The sequence below is a fragment of the Phymastichus coffea genome, unplaced genomic scaffold (assembly GCF_024137745.1).
Source record: "Phymastichus coffea isolate CEN01 unplaced genomic scaffold, Cenicafe_Pcof_1.1 PCOF00078, whole genome shotgun sequence".
NCBI lineage: Eukaryota > Metazoa > Arthropoda > Insecta > Hymenoptera > Eulophidae > Phymastichus > Phymastichus coffea.
Window position 1 is genome coordinate 1,188,309 of NW_026706889.1, and position 20,753 is coordinate 1,209,061.

The 20,753-nt window shown below is 37.9% G+C and overlaps 1 protein-coding gene across 4 annotated transcripts in view; it reads left to right on the forward strand.

Moving 5' to 3' along the window:
- Nucleotides 1-5,863: 5,863 nt before the first annotated feature.
- The window catches only part of LOC131668499 (5-hydroxytryptamine receptor), a 49,201-nt gene continuing 34,311 nt past the window's right edge, over nt 5,864-20,753 (forward strand). For 2 of the 4 annotated variants that reach the window (XM_058942727.1, XM_058942730.1), the window contains exon 1: nt 10,476-10,699. The gene's annotated coding sequence lies outside the window, so the exon portion shown is untranslated. Of the gene's footprint in view, nt 6,035-10,475; nt 10,700-14,429; nt 14,664-20,753 lie in introns of those variants that run through there. The other 2 variants (XM_058942728.1, XM_058942729.1) reach the window with 2 other exon arrangements.

Below are 20,753 nucleotides of genomic sequence, written 5' to 3' on the forward strand. Positions count from 1 at the left end.
ATTGACGCGTTTCTCCAAGCTTCCTATGCTACGCACTATCCTCGAATGGCGGCAGCAACGCCTATGAAGCTTTACGACTTTGAACGTAGCATAGGCTGCATCATATACTAGACACTTGCGTTACGGACTTCTTATCTCGCTTGGTTTATTGAAAACATTTCCCTTCCTGCTTTCCTTTTCCTACATTGTTTTTCGTGATATTGAAAAGAGATGTTTCTGTGTATTGGCTTTTGTATAAAAGTAAATTATGACTCTCTCTGCCTCGGGTTGAGAAATTCTATCGAATTTATATACCCGTGTGTGTCGATACCTCGCTATCGCGAAATAAATATAAAAATACAAGAATTTAATGCACACGTGAAAGTAATTGCCATAAACTTTAGACATCTTACAGACGATTTCAAGTTGCAAGTGTTAACTTGGCAAGCGTGCAAGGGAGAATAAACCAATCGCGATTTTATAGTTATATAAAGTAATACATATTTGTGTGTGTGTGTGTATGTATATATATTTGTCGATAAAATAATCAAACAATTGATTCCGCGCCGAAGCCTCGGCGCAGCGTGGCGCACGTACGTCGCGATTTCGTGTCCGATTTTACGAGGAGAACGCGATAGTTAGAGAATTTAACGTCTTTTTGGATGTGCGCAGGGCGACGACGACGCTGCCGATAACGCTGTACCTGACCAGACGACCAACGCTGGATCCATGCTCGATTTGTAAGATATTACCGTACTCTTTTTTCTCGTCTTCTCTCGACCCGCTTCGATTGTTTTTATGGAGGTTTTTGCAATGGCTTATTTAAAGGATATTTTTTTTGCGAGATTACTACTATTGCTCGGAAAACTTTCTTTCTTTATCGGAATTTTTATGCGTTTCTTATAGTTTTATGAGTTTCTTTTTTAAAAAATACTTCAAGTTCTGACCTGAAGATTATATTTTTAGAGCAAGTCCAAGGATGGAATTTATAAATAATGGATCCGTTGTCGACAAATTTTGATTAGCGAGAGCATTAAGAATGCGCGGTATGCACTGGAAAAAACTTTTAAAATAGCTCGTAGAGATACGCTTTATATAAATATTCTTCTCTGATATTTTATTTAATTACTATTCACGTAAAATTACTATGTGTGCGTGTATTACGAGCACTTTCAGAACTGAAAAGTATTACGAAGAGCAAGATAAACGACTGCGAATCAATATGAATGGGGCATGTTTGTACAAATTCACTACAGCGTCTTCTCATCTACTACGCCTTGCGAATGGCTGTCAAAATTAGTTGGCGAGTCTACCGGTCATTTAGTCCAAGGTGTAGATTGACTAACGCAGATTCGAATCTGCTGAGAAAATTCTCATTTGCTGGCCACATTCTTTGCGGTTACCTTACTATTTAATTAATTATCTTCTTGCTCAATTCGAGAAATCATTTTTCCAATTAAGCGATAACAGTCGAAATATATTACAAAAAATCTGTTAAGGCTGATTTGATTACAATATACTTGAATATAACGAAGTATTTATACTTCTATGAAACAATATCATTTGAAGCTTTATTGTAACGAAGAGACTAGAGAATTGATCTTTGTAAATTTTTATTACCTTCATCCTACCTTCGCAACCACCGTGCTAAACGATTTGTTTCCTCGATATTTTTTAATTGTTTTTATAATTAGTGAAACCACTTTTATCGCAGTTACAAATCAAATTATACCGCTCTCATCCATCTTGTCGCGGAAGTAATAGAAAAAAAGAAACATCAAAGTAATTTCTCAAAGCATCCTTGAACAACGAAGAGTGGGGGGACATCCGCTAACCAGATCTCTAAATTCTCGGAAAGGCTGGAGTTGCTCTAAACGAAAATCCCTTTCACCCATTTTATAAAGAAATACAGCGGAGCTCTTGGCGTTGTCGAGATTGAAGGCAATACCCGAGGAAGAGTTGCGCCTCTGGTCGGCCTGGCTGACAAAGGTCGCCGAGGTTGCCCTCGGCGAATGGCAGCAGTGGCTTCAAGCGCACATATACCTTGCCGCAAGGATAAACGACCAACTACTCAAAGCTCAACGGGAAATCGAGGAGGAAAAACGCCGACGTGCTACTGCTGCAGTTGAGGTAAGTTGCCTCCAAGCTGAATGCATTTGCTTCTGTTTCTTTTACTTTTGGTTATTTTTTTATTTTTCGTTATGCACAGTATTAAAAGGAAATGTTTGAGTAGCTTGGTCTTAATTCATTATTTCCTTTCTAACGTTAGCGAACATTCATACAATATTTATTTCCGTGGTAATGCCAAGCAAGTTCTTAAAAGATAAATAAAGCGATCATTTCTCTTTCAACTCATGCAGACATTCGATATTCATTTTGAAAAGTAATAGTACAATTTGTACGTTGTTTTAAATACCATAAAATTTAAGTTTTGCAAGCGCTGAGATTTAATTCACTTTTTATCTTTAGCAAAGTGAAACTAACGGTATTGAAGCTGTACACGATCCTGAAAGTACCCTCGAAACCTCCGGTAAGAAGTATACTTCGAGAAACAAGCATATGTACTATAATGTTAATTATTAGAATAGAGAACCAAGCAAATATTTATTTTTTGCAAAAGACAAAACAAATTCAATAGCGTACTAAAAAATCCTCCACAACGTACATAAAGGTCCATTACATAATCGTGTGTGCATAGCTAACATAAATGTTTATCGAGAGTTAGACAAAAAGCTCGCTAGTATATAAGGCAAGAGAAACAAGGAAAAGGAAGCGTACCTTATCACATAAAAAAGGCAAACACTTTAAAGCGGAATTTTATCTAGGTTATGGTGAGAAAGACGACTTATATTAATTGCCAGAGGATAAGGTCAAAGCTTTTCTCTTCTCCCCCTCCCCTCTTTCTCTCATTCATACTTAAACGTACGACTGCTGCTCTGAGTATGCAAATTAAATGGAACTTCTAGATTTTTAACTTAGTTGTGAGTGAGTGCATGGGTCTTTTGGAAAAGCTAACCAACAAATATTTACCCGCATCTTTCTTTGAGCCGTCTCGAGGCAACAGGGAAGAACGAGATTGTGCATCTTTTATGTAAGTGCGGACTAATAATTCATGAGATAGCAGTACGTGAAACGCTTTTCAGTGATTGAACTTTCACGAATTTGTGATCATAAGAGGCGCGCGTGTGTGCCATGAGTGACTTCTTGAGACTGTCTGTCGATAAATCGCAGCAGCCCTGTACTCCCTTCCAGCCGTGCGAGAGCGTGTACATTATTCGGATGATTGATTTATCACCGTGGGTGTGTAAGCCGTTAGTGCCTATAAAGCGCTGCTGATGTTCGCACGTCAAGTTTTACGAAATTTCGCCCACGAAATTTGTCACTCGATCTTTCCATCTCTCCTTTTTCAGCACGTTACCGTGAAATTGCTGAAGCTTACAGCTGAAAATTTGATATGAAAATGCGTACGCGTCAAGGACAAAATAGGAAAACAAGAGACTGAATAATAGACGTTGATTCGTCTAAATTTTCATTATTATTTTAATTGTTAGAAATCTTACCTGTACAGTTTTCGTCCTTTCGCAAATTTTTGACGACGAAAATCAAGGGATATCACGGTGGCCGTGTAAAAATTTTATAACTTTTGACACGTGTTTAGACTTTACTATTCATGTTATTTATAAAATACTTTACGCAAAAATCCCACGACCTACACTAGCCGTCTATAAAAATTCAATATTCACTGTGTCGTGATAAAATTTTTGCATAGCTCTGTCTGTCTTGAATATTGTAAAAAAGCTTTCACACTGTTGGTTATTTTCGAAAATATCGTGGTTGTTCGGTGATGGGAAAATTTGCATTATTCATCATTTACATCGTATAAACTAGACCAAAACGTGTTTTCGAAAGCCGCTGAATAAGCGCTATGTAACACTACTACTCGCGCGCTGTCAAAGAGCCGATGAAAATGTAAAACATACTCGTGCAGCACATAGCAGTAAGCCTGACCGCACTTTGACCAGTCGTTTAACAAGGTATCAGTTAAAGGGGCTTAGGCCGTAGTAAAACTTGCTCCCCAGAAGTACCCAACAGGTTTTATGGTAGCTGCTGAGAATTCGGTTTTACGAGCCGTCGTGCTGCTGCTGCTGTTGTACTTTCCTTATCGGGAGAAATTTGCGAGCTCGAACTCTAACCCAACTAAGTAGAGTCTAATTGGCAAAGCCCGAGCAAAATATGACAGGCCGTAATAATGAGGCACAAAGATGAGCTCGAAAAAGTAATCGATAAACACTGCGCTGATCTCAGATTTAACGATCTTTGTTGACGGGCTGAAAAGAGAGCAAGAACAATGGAACAGAGACTATAAAATAAAACGCCACCTACTACACCTTTTATTACGTGAATGTTTGATGAACAAAAAGGAAGCACTCAACATACACACATTCATTATAGTTTTGCAGCAAAGCTTTCCAATCACTTGTAAAATCTCGTACAATCTTGCGCGCATAAGGAATAAAAACGTTGAAGAATGACTATGAAACGAGTGGAGAGAGAACAAAGATACGCTTATATTTTCCGCAGACGTAGCCGCGGCAACTCACGACAATGACGACGACGATGTAGACAAAGAAGCCGTCGACAACAAAGAAGAAGAAGAAGAAGAAGAAGAAGAAAACGAAGCAGAAGAAGAAGAAGAAGCTGCAGCTGCCGAAAAAGCCGAGTTCCGTAGCATAGCTTCAGATGGCACTGTGCTAACTGACGACAACATAGTGAAAGTATAACCACCAGGCTATATGCTTTATCTCTCGTTCTGTTTTTTTACTGTTTTGTACTTTCTTTCTTTTCGCTCTGATTGATATCGTGGCGACTCACGCACTGTCGCCACTCTATCACGGCAATACGGCAAAGAATGCGAGATAGCTATTCGTTCATTTTTAGAGAATGTCAATGCCGCGCGATGCCGAGGAGATGCTTCGGATTGCCAGGCAGTTTCGGCGAAGAGCAAAAAAATATCAGTCGCTCTACGCACATTGGCTGGCTCAAGCCGACAGAGTAAGAATTTAATATTTTAGGCCTTGTCCGCGCGACCTTGAGAATTAAATAGTCCGGCTCTATATTGATTGTCTCGGCTAGAGCAAGAGCATCACTTATTCAACGAACACTCGGAAATTATTGATTCTCAAACCAATATCTAATGCATTGATTTTTATTTTTAAATAACTGCAATAACAGTACTATTTACCATTACCGTCTTTCTGTTAATGACCTTTTCGTCATTCTCTAAATATAAATCTCGGAAATTATCTTATCGTTTATATTAATTCTATCGTTCGTTGATTCCCGTAAATTTCAAGTTTCATTTTCCTTCAACCGATCATCGAAATATATGTTTTATTGAAAACCCATTGTAATTTAATTGACAAAGTAAACAAGTAACTACGCAATCTTATACATACATCCTATAAAAGCATACAAACAAATTGTCCTTAAAATTGAAACTAACTCTAAAGAAATTGTTGTTTACGAGCTAAACGAATCAACCAAAGAGAATGGCTTGTAAAGAAAAAGTTTTATTATCAAGTAATTGAAAAGCCTCGTCACGTTTGAAAGTTTTTATCGTACCATTTGATATTCTGGTTGTAGGAAAAAGCAATTTCGAACGTTTGAGGAAAAGCGAGAAGGAGCTTAATTTATTGCTGACCTAGGTAATGGAAGAAATAGGCGGCAAGCCAACGGCGAAACAAGTGTACACTCACGAGGAAATTCCGTCTTTTTCTTACTTGCGAGATGAGGCTGATGTTGATATAAGAATCGACGAGAACGACGACGATGACGACGACGACGACGACGACGAAGATGTGGAAATGCCAAGAAGCTCATTGGAAAGAATCACTTACAACGGTCATCTTCACTTATTTTTCAATTTGACCGATAAGTCAGACGATATTGAGGAGACAATTTTCGATGAACCGATTGAGGATTGATATTTGCCAATTATACTGCTCGATAAAGTGCTTATTAAATTACTTGTATCAAGTTCGAGCCTCTACATCAGGTAATTCGTTTTGGTACCTATGTAAAAATCAATTTTATACTATTTTATTATCAACTAAAACGTTAAATAACAATTCATTAAAATAATATTGTATGCTAATAATTAGTTCGAAAAATTTTTAATGAATTAAAAAAAATCAGCATTAATACATTTTGATCGCACCCATTTCGAAATATATAATTTACATATTCACATATACGCTACATAATTCATATCGTTTTCGAATGGAATCATAAATTTCCGCATATATGTTTTTATATTTGTATCGATTTCAAGAACGTAAAGTGATACTAACAGACATTTCATTCATAGTTCCGAAAATTTTATTTTCTAAACACGCTTCCAATTTTCAATAGACATTGGAAATGCGATTGTAAATGTGCATTTGAGTAAATAGAACTAAATATAGATAAATAATTTTGACGAAATAATTTTTTTCAAATACAAAAATAAAATCAAAAGAGTAACGAAAATCAATGAAACCGAGTGAATGTAAATATTTCAAAAGCGTTAAAAACCAATATTAGAAAATTATATATATTGTTGCTTTTACAGACTTATAATATAGTTGTATTTTCAATGTATAGAAGCCAAGTTTTTCAGTTAAACAAATAAAAATCGAATAAATTTGTATAAATAAATAAAAGCGTAGTCTCTACGTAGGCAACGCGTACAATGAGTATTGTATCAAAATGAAATTCTTAAAAGCCTTAATAAAATTTAATAGGCTTAATCTACTAAAATAGGAATTAACGCATAAATGTAAATGATTAAATTTGTCTAGCATCATAGTGAGTTAAACGTGCTCACGGGCTATGGTATCCCTGTGGAATATTAAACCGAAGCGTTTTTAATAAATGATTTGATAGTTCAATTAGTTCCGCGCAATTTATCCTCGCTGGCTGACAAAATGCGCGTGAATTTCCCGCAACAACTCACGAAGTCCTGGGAGCATTATTTCATCAATAATATATTCAACTTGAATATAAAAAGCGATGGTGGTATGAAGTTGGTGGGTTATTATAATAAAAGCCAATCGTGTCTCATGGTCGTAATCGGTATACCGTTAAGCCGACGGTGCGAGATAGAGAGAGAACGCGACGTCTCGGTACGCGACGAAGAAAAACACCTATTGAATAATTAAACTATTGCTGTCACGAGACAGCTACAAGTTTTTACTGGCATCAGTGCCGAGCGTTTCTTAGCTGGATCAAGGGCTTTCAAGGCAAGAACTTAATCGTTGACTGAGCTAATTTCCTATATAAATTGGGATTTTTTTGGCTTTCTCCAAACTTTACCAGCTGCTTTTATCTTCCAAATATGAAGCTTAATTTTTTGTCTTTTTCCCCTTTGTTAAGTGCGTGCTAAAGAGATTTGGTTTGGTATATCAACGGCTTAAAGTATTTAAGTTACTGCTTGCAGACATGAATTCGTAATTGAAGCTGAGTATAAGTCAAGGTCGATTTCTCAATTCTTCATGAATTTTGGCCGGATAACACATATTCATTATTCAGAAGCTCTCGTATGGATTGCATGTGATTGCACCCGGTTACTACTGCATTAGGTTACATTTAATAATAAAAGAATATTATTTCATATTGAAAGTCGAATATCGCATAACGAGTGTACACGAGTGATACAAGCCAACGTTTGGTCTGACATCTCATCAGTTTATATTTTTATAGCCGTCAACTGCAGGTAAATCAAAGGAAAGGAATATCAATCATTCCGCAATGCAGCGAGAAATTGCGCTGTTCACTGTTGCGTTTGTAACTTTACAATCCGGTCGGAAACGAACGGCCACAGTGGGCAATTAAAACTAATTCACAGGGGAAAGCAGGGCCAAAGAAAAAAATTAATGAAAAGCCAAAGTAAGAGTAGAACACAGCACACATATACACATTCGCGTGCATACACGCACGTGTGCGCGCACACACACACATACGTAGATAATGGATAAGCGTCAGCAGCCGCAAAAGCGTGGAATCTCTAACCGCGACTAACATAAATTTGAACGGCACGCATTACGAGTGCGTGTGCCAAGGGCTCTTGAAATATGCTACTGAGTAGTAGAGAGAACCAATGGAAATGAAGTAAGTCATTTGAGGAATCGATTCTCTCTTTCAGTGTTTGTTTTTTTTCTTATCTCGTGCTTTGTCGGCTTCGCTATGCCAGCGCATTTACGGTCTGGGAGTTAAGCTCCTCATGCGCAGGGGGTCTACTGCTGATTCTTTTATCAGTGCCAAGAATTGCGCTAGTCGAGCCAGGATTTACTTTTAGAGTGCAAGCTTTCTTTCGGAATAAATGCAACGATAATGACGCGTCGAGTATTAGAAATATAAATGATCCTTTTACGAGTGAATTTTCACCAAAAATTTATCGATTTGTTCCCAATGATGAAATGTGTCATTATGAGCAGTATATCGATGAATTTTAGCGCGGCAATATATATTTGTTTAGACGTAAAAATAGAAATGGTAATACCGTTTCGTTCGCTATAAACGGCTCAAGTTAATACGACGTATAACAATGAACGTTATCTGAAGTTACTTAGATTTTATATTGTCGTTTTAGTTCAAAGATTAATATCTGTGATTTTTCTTTTGGATATAATATAATTTCATCATAGTACTATATAAATTGCAAAAAATTTTGAACTGAAGCGATTAACCTGGTATTATTATTTATAGAACATATCGGCTCTTATTTTTTTCTTTGATTTACACAGGGGCGTTATGCATCTATCACATTAGAAGGTTATAATTAGATTGTAAGTTTATTATAATCATATTATCGTTACGCACGTATAACTTCACAGAAGACAAAGTTGTCAATCTTAATTACAATGCGAATGGCATTAGCAGCAGCACTCGATGTGCCATCGAAGTTTGCCAATTATAGCAATAAATTGGCTCTGCCTGAACAAGTAAATAACGTAACAGCCTTTCTCGCCTCGGGTTCCGGCTAAATTAAAACTCTTATTTGACGCTTACCCATTCACTCGTGCACGTACGCACATGATCGCACTACGTAGCGGCTAATTTATTGGCATCCTGACTTACGTTCCAACACTTGGTTAAATTTGCTTCTCTTTTTACACGTCGTTGAACATGTGGATATCGTGTCGTGTCATAGTTGAAACAAACATACATAAGCGCTCTTGGACTCAGAGAGCTTAAGGGCAAAGGCTTTTCAAAACACATTAGCAGTTAAGCACAATTATGATTTTTCAGTTGCTTGTGTATGACCTTTTTACATGAACGGCGGATGCCAAGCTATGTAAGTGTCTTTTTTATAAACCTCTCACGATTCGAGAGGGCTTATTTGTAAAAATTTCATGTCAGATATTAATTAATCCGTTAAGCTTGTTTCGAGTGTATTGTATGTACATAACATGTAATTTTCTTTCTCATGTAATCCGGCAATAATTGGATAGAGCTTGAAATAAATATCGATGACGACGCTGATGTAATGCTATTAAAAGTTAAATCGAAAAAAATCCAATGGATCACAGGTCGTTACGAAGCGTAAACTATGCTTGAGTATCGTTAATCGTTATCACTGACATCTATTTGAACATTTCCATTGTGATTTCACGTGCTATCACGTTACGATCATTTAAGAAATATATCCAAAGTACAAATTCGGTATTTGGAATTATTTTTGCTATCACATTTTTGATCGGGATGTGGTAACATAGGAATGACAAATAGTAAGCGAGTAAATGTAAGTTCGGGTCTTTAATGAACAAACGAAAATCTAAGATCTTAGAATGCGCGTGGCTTGAAATATCGAAATTTGCATCGACACAAATATGTCTAAAATAAAAGAAGGAAAATAAATGTTCGCTCGCTGGCTGGCCGTCGGTAACAGTATTTCGCATGACATTTTACGAATTTAATTTTATTATTTTTAAAAGAGGTTCGGTAAGTGAGGTGTAGATTTCGGCAAATGAATAGCATTTCCCACAAGGCATACTGTAAATGTTTCTGCGCAAGTTTAGTTTTCGCAGCACAAGAGTATCTTTGATTCTAGACAAGGCGTAATTCTTGACATACTGAACTCGCGTGTGCAAACAAACCGCGGGCCTCTACTTATCTTCCCTTTGATTGCGAAAGTAAATCACGGGTGAAAAACACGAAGCCTAAGCAAATGTACCATGAAGCGCGCAGAAGCCTTTAAAAGATGCATTCCTCGATGAAAAGGTGGAATATCTAGACAGCGTTTTTGCCCGAGAGAGAGAGAGAGAGAGAGAATACAGTTGTATATAGCGTGCGAGGGAGCAAAAGCCCTCCCCCGTAAAAATCGCTCTCCTCGCGGCTTTACGTTCGAGTGGAGAGAGGGGTGGTCAGCTGTATGTTTGCGCCTGCGCTTCGGATTGCGCGTGTATACGAGAAACTCGCACCGGGCGGTTCGCGCAGTACTGCCACGGTACTTCGGATCTCCGGTTCTCACTCGTCTCACGGACTTACTCCCTCGTTCGTCGTCATCGTTACTCTTCGCGCGGGCGGCCAAGGTGCGCGCGACTTTTGCGCTCCACGGTTGTTGTTTTCATTCAAAAGTGCTATCGTTCCTTAACGTGCGTTTCTCCTCTTCGCACGTGTAATAATGAGTGTTGCACGACCAAGATTGTAGCCTGTTATTGTCAGCAAGCTCGAGTAAAAGGTGAGTTTGCCGGTGACAATTATTTCTTTTTTAACGAGATCGCCAATTTCTGTTTCATATCTTTTTAGTGGCACGGCAAACAAAAAACGTTTATTACCCGAGCAATTTTTTTTTCTCGCGCGAGTGTGGAGTCGTACTGCTGATTGCAAATGCTGATGGTATGGAAATGAGGGCACTAATTTTTTTTGGCGTTTATAGTCGTTTCGCGCGTTAATTGTAAACCGGCGGTAAAAAAATCTCGGCACGTGCAAAAACTTCATTTAAAAATTTTGTTTTCCTCCTTTTTTTTCACTTTTATGAAGTTTTTCTTTTGACATTCATTTCTGACGTGAGTCGATAGACTTGGTTTGAAAATGGAATTGAAAGTACTTGAATTTTGCTCCGTTTGTTATATGTACCAAATACATCTCACTGGAGAACCTCTACGAAAGACCCAGGAAATATATGATGTATGAGGCATATGATATATGATCATTTACCATTTGAACGGTGGCAACATGAAAAACATTTGGATGGTGGAAGGACTTTTTTCGAGGATATTTCTTATATTATTAACCTGATCGCGTTCTATTGAAAAGTTTGTTTTGGTCGAGTGAAAATTATGTAAATAATTAACCTGTTTATGAAGCACTTGTGGATGTATAATTAATCTTCATAAAACTATTGACAGTAGAATTTTGGTTAGTAGTGCTTTCAACTATTTCTCTCAGAAAATTTGTCGAAATAATATTATCGTTGTGCGCAAAGAGCTCTGAAAATACGAATTTGAAATTCAAACGCAAAATAATCGTATGTAAAATCTTCAAAGTCATTTCCCTTATTTCCATGCTTCTTTCTGACTTTCCAAAGCAACCTCTCTTTCCGTTTTCTGCACAATAGATTAAACTTCAAATAGAGTAAGTCGACTAAAAAATAATCGGTAACTTTAGTCATTACTATTGATAATAGTTAAAGATTGTATTAGCAAAGCTTAACATGATAGAGAGTTTGTCACCTCATTGTATCGCTAAAGACTTTATAAGATGCTTTTATTTGACGGTTCATTGCCGATTCGAAAAACCGGTTCGAGCACAAATTATTATTACAAAATAATCATTTTTCGATTATATGTTTTCTTAATTTTTTTGAATAATTTTGTATTTTTTTTAATTTCTTTTCTTGCATTATTCTTTAGCTTTTATTTCTTTTCAATTAGAAAGATTAAAGACTCATTGTTTTGTGAGATAACAAAAGTCTGAAGAACGACGTACCTCGTTTATCGGGAATCGATTGGAGGTTTTGAAAAGCACTGCACGCGACTGTATTGATGATTTTGCGGTCGCCGCAATCAGTACCACTTGGTATGTAAATGACTCGGACACTTTGCAACATTTCGTCATTAGCCATCGGTATGGGGAAGCTCCGAGATAAATAAAAAAAAAAAAAAAAAAAGATGGAATTACTGAAACATCTGACCATTGCTGTAGCTTTGTTAATGCTTTTGTTTCAAAGCACCCTGTTTCTATTAAATCATTTTCAAATGTTGAGCAAAGCAATCTTACAATTAAAATCATCATAAATAAAACAACAGAAATTAAAACAAGTGGATAACAGGGAAATAATTGAAATTCCAGTTCCAAAGGGTATTGCCAAAGTTTGTTCCTTCTTCTCTACTGCAAACGCAGCAATGAGAAGAGTACGAAGTTATTGATGAGGGCTCATTAGAGGCGCGATCTCGCGGATTTGACGATTCCCAAGTTGCTCGATGAAGTTGCGACTTTATGGAATAAGAAGGAACTTAACGCGCGCGTTCATGCTGGTTCCGTACTTCAATTTTCATAATATCGCCGAAAATTACAGTCTATTATCAGATACATCGGGCGTTCGATTCGTGTACGAGCTCACTCAAACTGATTAAACTGGAACTACAGGGATGTTAGCCAGTGCTAGAATTAAAAAAAAAGGTTTATCTATAAAATCTGTAAATTATTTAATATAAGTCCAATCGTCATTATGCAAGGAAGGAAAGAGCGACTTTGCATTTCGACGAAAACAGTTCAATCGTGCTGATTGTGATCACACGAAGAAAAAGTTCATCAGATAGAAAAGAGAGCTAGAGTAACAAACGGCATGGATGTGCCGTGATAAATTCCATACGATTGTTGCGCAAACGGAGATTTCTCATCGTCTCGCGGCTTTCTATTCCGTGACAACTGTGCAGCCGTAGAAGCCTGCTGCTGCCGTAGCAGCTACACGAAAAAACATTCAATCTCGGCTGATGTGCTACTAGGTATGTTCCTCCTTCACTTCTTCGCTCTTCTCGTTTTTTCGTCGAATCGCAAGAGACACATTCAATTCCGCTTTCTCTGAGTGTCGCGCTGGCGCGCATGGCTCTTTGTCTTGTGGATCCTATTTTTCAAATTGCACGCGGTGCTGGTGGCTACGAAATCACTAGTCGGAAAGTATTGCCAACAAGAGTGATGAGGCTCGTGAGTTTCTATTCAAGGATGTTCAATGTCCGTTCTTATGAAGTACAAATATATAATATAAAGTGATAGTATTGGCGTACTACTACGGAGAAAAGTAATGTTATTATCGATTTAAATGCTGTTACATCATTACGTCTTTGCCAACACTGTCGAATAAGAATTTAATAGCTATAAGGCGATGTTAGCTTGGTGTTAGTTCAGTGTGAAGTCTTATCAGACCATCCACCTCTTCTTGTCTCTTTCAATATTCCCCTCGTATCATTCTTCTCGCGCGATTAACATCATCCATCCTATTCCCGCCGCGTCGCGTTGTATCTTAGAGGCACGCGTGCGCTATCGCCACCGTCTCGCTTTCTAAAAGACGGATGACAAATGGTAAAGTTTTGTTGCCTTGAAAAATAAATAAGAGTTTCAAGACCTATTGACATTTTTACTTTATTTTTTATTCGTCGTTCGCGGCAAAAGTTATAACTAATGCACGGCACGGCACGAATGGAATTATTTTCGTGCGATTGTATGCCTTTAACTGTGAAGGTAAAGCCGAAGATGAAACGCTTTTTTATATTCTCTGTGCACGCGCCTCGAGCGACAGACTCGAACTTTGAATTCCATTGGTAATTTTTTTCTCTCTTCATTCTCGGGGGTGAATTATGGAAAAGTGAATTTCTTTCGAAGCAGAACGAATTTTCGGGCTAAGAAATATTTTCAAAGGCTAATGACTTATACGTGATTTTGAGATTTGAATAAAGTTTTGCGAGCCAAATTTTTTTCTCCGTACTTTCGCGAACCTTCACATCGAAGCTACTGCGCTGTATTCGAATTTACATTATAAATTATCTACGGCTTTTCTATACCGTCCAATTTCAGTCAATACCGACGAAATTAATTAAACTTGTTTAGTTAAGCTCTTTCTGATGTAATTCGATCTTATAATAACGAAAAGCGTGTGCATGTGCGGACGACACATTCGACCGCCATCCTGTTGATCAAATGAAATAGAGACGATTGAATATCTCGCTCGCCTGAATAGAGACCATGTTAATGATTTTCTTTTGTGGCTATTCGCAAAATAATTTGCTGGAGCTCTTACCCATCTACCGCTTGATAACATATTTTAATTTTCATCAATGTAATGAAGTATGCTAAAAATTCTCTTTCTCTCTCTCTCTCTCTCTCTCTCTCTCTCTCACTCCACACTTTACGCACATCATAAAAATAAATAAATCACTTTTTCACAGCTCCAATATCGATCAAAGCGCCGAGCTCGTATAAGAGAGAAGTAGAATAAGATCTTACGTGAGCCTTGAAGAAGAAGGGCAGCCAAAGATGAAGATGATTTTGATTTGGAGCCGCAGTCAAAGTTTTCCAAGTGCGCGGCCAAGCGCGAGTAAACTTACACAAGCGACGAGAGCTATGATGAAAAGACGAACGGTGTTCTTCCTAGTGTAGTTCTCCTCTTCAAAGCTTCGCGGAGGATGCTTTACACTGTACACTGAGTTCGTGTGTATTGTTCGCTAGTTGATAGCATTTTGTTGAGAGAGAAAGAGAGACAGAGAAAGTGAAAGAGAGACTGACAGGAGGCAGAAAGAGGGAAAGATGCAAATTTTGAACTCGAACGTTCAGATTTCGGTTGAGTGTATTGTTACACGACATTTCTGTGTAAATATTGATTTTTTTTTTATTTTTGCGCGTGACATATTTTGTCTGGATGGATCGAGGTAATTTGAATGTCAGTAGCAATTTTGAATTGAAAAATTGTAATTGGAAGATTTTTCAACATTTTTTTTCACAGGTCACACAATATTACATTTCAGCGAAGTGAATGGCACAGCAATAATAACGATTTGCAAGCTCTTTAATTGTCTTTAGCACGTTAAAGCAGCGCGAGCGCGACAAGCTACAGAAAACAATTGACAGACTGGCTTTGACTCTCCTCAGCGGTTTCCTCAAGAGCAGTTCGTGCTTGCCTGATGGCAAACTATAAACTTTAACAATTAAGAGGAAGAAGGTGGGGTGGTTTGGACTTGAGGACACATAGCAAACACGTCAGTACGGGTGCTCACTGGCGAAATGCCAAGGAGCCAGGGGCCAACAAGTGTTTCGCCTCGTGTTTGTCTAGCGGATCAGCTTCATCTTTTCTCTCTTCTTCTCCTTTTTATATAATTTACGAGATGATGAAAGGTTAGAAAAAAAAAACGATATTACTTGCTGTTCTTTCTTTCATTCTTCTCCTTCTTCTTCTTGTTCTTCTTCTTTTTCTTTTGGTCGATGATGTTTGCCGGGTGGATTGGTCGATTTTCGTGCGGAAACGCAGCTCTAGCTTCTTAATATTCTACGGCGACTTTGCACAGGCTGTTTGCCTACCAGCCACTGAATACGCGAGAGAGCTTTTCCACTGAATTCTATCTCACGAACGCGCTCGCGCAAGGATGAAGGGCAAATATTTCGGAGCTTTGATGTTGCGGTAATGTAGACCTCTCTAAGCAACGTTATCCAAAGTATTCGCAAATTGACGACGGCGACGAGACGAGAAATTTGCAATGTATTTGCTTGGCTTGATTGTCGGTTCACCAGATAGTTTGTTGGCTTGTCATAATAACAACGTTAATCCTGTTCCGATAAATTATCGCGGATATATATGTATCTATTTGTGAAAGTCACTTCAATATCGCGTTCAATTTATCTGCAATATTACGCGCGAAAACCTATACATCGTACAAAATTGTCGTGCGATATTGCCGTGAAAGTCAACTGACGAAAATTGCATTGCTACTCTCTAGCAAGATGGTATCTAAACGTAAAGGTCATAGTGGTGACATATTAATCCGCTGTTTTTTCTAAGCCATCTCAGCGATATGTGGCAGCAATTATTTACAACAGTTATTCGAAGTAATATGAATAGGCTTTTCAGAAGACAATCATTTTCAATTCCACATTTGGAGGAAAGTCGACTGTAGTACACCTGGAGTAGATTGGCCATAAACAAGAATTACGCGAAATGCGTATTCTCTTAATAGTCCGATAGCGCTGATTCATGCGGCGTTTCGCTTCGCTTCTGCCGCCTTTTCGTTTCCGCTAAAGACCCGATGCCGCACAACGTCTTTCCAATATATTTTTGTTCAAGCGATTCATTCCAACAAACACAAACACACAACGCCATTTTCCTCCAACAGCAATTTCGGCGCATAGGCAACGTCGGATCATAATTCCCGGTGTAATTTCATTAGAGAACATATAACTTTGCTCCCAGGCGTTTTCGGCGAATAAAGCTCCTCAGCATCAGCATGTTATATCTCGGCCATCCCGATGGTTAATAGCCGTTTTATATTGTGGCCGCGTGTGCGCGAGAGTCCGACGCTGTAGTCCTCACATAAGTGAAAAAAATGTTCGGGCCAAGTTTTACTCGCTGGCCTGTGGACGTTGAACAATACTTATAAATCACTGTCGGATAAGAGCCCTGCCGTTATGAAAAGTTTCGCGGTAATGAGGAAAAGAAGAAGGGACGAGAAATCAAACTGGCCGCTCGTTTATTAGTCAGTCTCGTCCGGAAGAAAGAAGAAACGATAATACATCATATCAGAGCCTCTCTCTCGCTCCTCTTGTTAGCGAAAGTCGAGTTTGATCAAGGCGAATAGTTTGGAGAGCTAAAGTTTTTTCATTCCGAAAACTCGCTGCTCCTCTCGCTCCGCATACCAATATATTCGGATGTATTCTTTTCGTCCCTGCTGAGATTGTACGATACCAAAGAGCTTCTTCGTCATTCATTTATCTTTTCATCGCGAAGGCTTTCTGCCTTGATTTTTACCAATATAAGAGGTTTTTAATTGAAGCTATCGCTTTTATATGATCTCAGGACAGTCGATTTATTTGTCGACGATAAGGGAGACGGAACGTATGTATGTACTTTATATTGGGGATTATTTGTTTTGAAAAGATTTTGACCAAAAATATGAGAGAATGTCGCTCTTATCAGCGAGATGACGATCACGTTGCCGAGATTACGAACAATTTTGCTGATATATGCTAGGGAATTTCCTTGGGAATATCGTTCATGTGATGTCCATTACGTCTGACTGTATTTCCATCTGCTCTACTGAATTTGTATCCTTCGATTTCCATGGGAATGAGAATGACCGATTAGAAATCGGATGAATGGGCACACATATGGCAAAACATCAAATATTATTAAATCTACCAAATGAATCTTCAAGCTTGACTATATAGGCTCTGGTGAAGTAACAAAAAAATCATGCTTCATTTATGGCCATACTACCGACTAGGTTTTCGAGCACGCGTGTACACTGCATAGAAAAGTAATATAAAAAAGCTTTTAGTCTGATTAAAACACGTACATGTGTGAAAAGATCAAATTTCAAATGCATGCAACTTCAAACAGAAGTTCGGTGAACGCTCAAAGTTATAATAACAAACACTTGCGAACGCTCGTATTTTCTCTCTTAGACGCACGCAAATATTCGAATAAACACTCGTTCAAATTGATACGTTTGCAAATACAAATGACAGATGGCTCTATATGCGGATGTTATTAAAATCGACGAAAGAGATGAATTGAAACGTTATCTCTGGCATGAAATTAGCAGTAAATAGAAACAAACGGAGCTTTCCAGCTATAACCGAATAAATTTCGGCCCAAAAATGTTGAATGCAATACAAGAGAGAAGATCCAATTATGATAATGCCCCTCTACTCCCTCTCATATTCGCAAATTAAATGGTTTAAAACGCATCTGCATTTCTAATTCCACTGTTACTGTCGGAGCGAACAATACATGCATACAGTCGGAGTGAAGCAAAATAAAAAAGGTAGAAAGCTGCGCGTTTGCATACTCAGCTTGAAATTGCCGAGTTTGCATCGTGGGGTAGAAGCGTTGCACACCTGATCGCGCGTCTGTTTGCTGCGATGAAGCATACACGCGACGCGAGCGACAAATATTTAAGAGCGGGTTACAAACGCGTCGAGCTGTGACCTCGGAAATTGCCATGGAAAAAGATGCGCCAGTGACGTTCTCTCTCAGTCCCTCTCTCTTTCTGTCTTCGTGAGAGGTTTGTTTCGACAAGCTTTACGACATCATCTTTTTTCTTGTTTTTTTTTGTTATAAAGATTCGCGAGGTTGTGAAGAATTTGGATTCATTGCGTTGAAATATTTTTTTTTACTTTTGCGTTCGTAGATGAACAGTCACTGCTCAATATTATTTCCGCTGAAAGTTTCTCGTAGAGAATGAAAATTTTAATATCATACACAACGTTAAGCTTGTAAAATGTAGGTTAGAGAGTTTCCATGCAAAAATTTGATTCTGAACATTGAAGATTCCAATAAGGTTCATGCAAAGATTTAAAAATATTAAGATAAAGAACATAACATCTTACTTTTTGCATTACAATATTTTCTCTATGCCTAGTTCAACTTATCATAGAAAGTAAGATCGCGAAAGATCCTAAAAAACGAAAATATAAAGTTGACATAATAAATTCGAAAATCTCTATTTCAACGGAATTAATCTGTTTAAGAAAATAGATATAAATTACGAAACGTCAGAAACTCGTTCAATCGTAACTTTTCTTCACTTCAAGATAAGACAAACTATCATTGCTTAATTGTAATGGCGTTGGGAAAAGTAATTTTGCAGTTTACCAAAGTTTGAGTGCAAAGATAATAATGAGGAAGAAGGAGAAATTAGCGTAAACAAGTAGAGAGAACAAATAAAAAGTATAAATACGTATAAGCAATTACCTGACGCCGACGATCCACAGGCATACGATTAGCATATCTCGTTAATTTCCGTAATGTCCGGCTACGTGGTAGCAAGAAAGTAGCGTTTTATGTATAGTGAAGTGAGGTAGGGAGAAAAGCGATACTTGGCGAGCTAGTTCAGAAAATTTCGCGGGCCGGAAATTCCGGGCGACCCTTGTTTATATCCGTGTGAAAACTTGATGTTTGCGGTTAGAAAAATGTAAGCTTAAGCTGCTTGACTCAAATTGAATTTTTGCTCATTACTCCGCTCGCGCTTGACTGATTGAAGAAACTTGAGACAAAAATGAAATGAAAATCGCGCGGCCGTAACAAGTTTGAAAATTTCTCTCTCTTTTCTTTTAATTAAGAAAGTTGCGCACAAGCGGCAGGCTAATCAATCAAGTACTATAAATTGAAGACTTGCGCTTGCGCCAATTATTCGCAAAGGTTTTACAGTTGAGCCAACTATTTAGTTGACTTGTCAGTCTTGCCGTTGCTCTTTTTGTTGGACAGCTTTGTAGCTTTCTCAACGAGGATATGCTTTCATCGAAAGATTGCAGGTCAGCGTGAGAGAAAACAAGGAGAAACGGCTGAAAGACCGCTATATTAGACTAGAAATGAGGCCAAGTCGAAAAAGCTGATTGTCGAGTCAAATTTACTCATCTGTTATTTTATTGTTCTTGGACATTCTCCTAAGATATCCAGTTACCTGTATGCTTAGGCATTTTATCCATAAAGTGGTCTTTGCTAACGTTCGTAAATTTCATTCTCTGGGTGACAAGATAAATGATTTTTTATTCTTTTATTGAAAATATGTAAATAATTCTTTGAAAATCATAAAACATATTATGTTAATTAAAATTCGTTGAACATTTATTTACTGTTTCGTTGCGAATAAATTAAATTATGTTTTTAATTCAAAAATTAAAAAAAATGTAGTAGCTACGGTATCTTTCCCATGCAAACTTAACTCACATTATTCGTATGAAATTCTCTCCAATTTTGTTTTATAGAATAAAAAAATGATAAGTATCGTAATTGAGTCCATTTCAATTTAAAATTTAAAAAAATGTGTTGCGCTGTAGCTGCATTCATATTTATAAAAAAAGAAAAGGTAACCCGAAAAATACCCGAAGATTGGATAAATGGCTCTCACGGAAATTACTCGCCTACTGAAAACTTAATTTAACACGTGATAACAGATTAACAAAAATTGAAAAAGAATTGGATTTTCTAAGAGTACAATGCGTGCCTCATTCGCACGCGGAACGTTGGTGCGCAACAAACGAACATAACTCGCTTTTCCTCTCTGCCTACTGCTTCGCTCTTTTAGTGAAATTTTTATAAAACGTCGGTACTTGGCGCACATTCTAGCCTGAATATTCAGAATCAAGTACGAGGTGCAGCAGCAGCATCACGCACGTGTAGGGTAATCGAAGCTGCCTTTCGAAAAATGAGAGCAAGCTCTTGACTGATAATCGCGCCGAGTGTAACATACAAAAGCGCAACTGCTGTTGCTTTCAGCGATATATTGATCATTGCTCTATTTATTTTGTGACGAGTGAACTTTACCACGTTGAAATTAATTTACAGCTCTTTTTATTATTTCTTGTTTCTTTTATACATTTTCGGAGATTCTGCGTCGGTTGAAAAGGAACGCAACGACATTGATGGAGTGCCAAGTCCATAGAGGCAGAGCTTAAATTCTGTGGATTTATGAGAGCGGAAAGCCAAATCGGGCCGTTAATGACTCCTCGATTTCTCGACGAAAGGTAGTTTGCAGAGAACCTCGTATCTTCTAGATCGAGAGCGCGCGGTGGAATCAACGACTTAA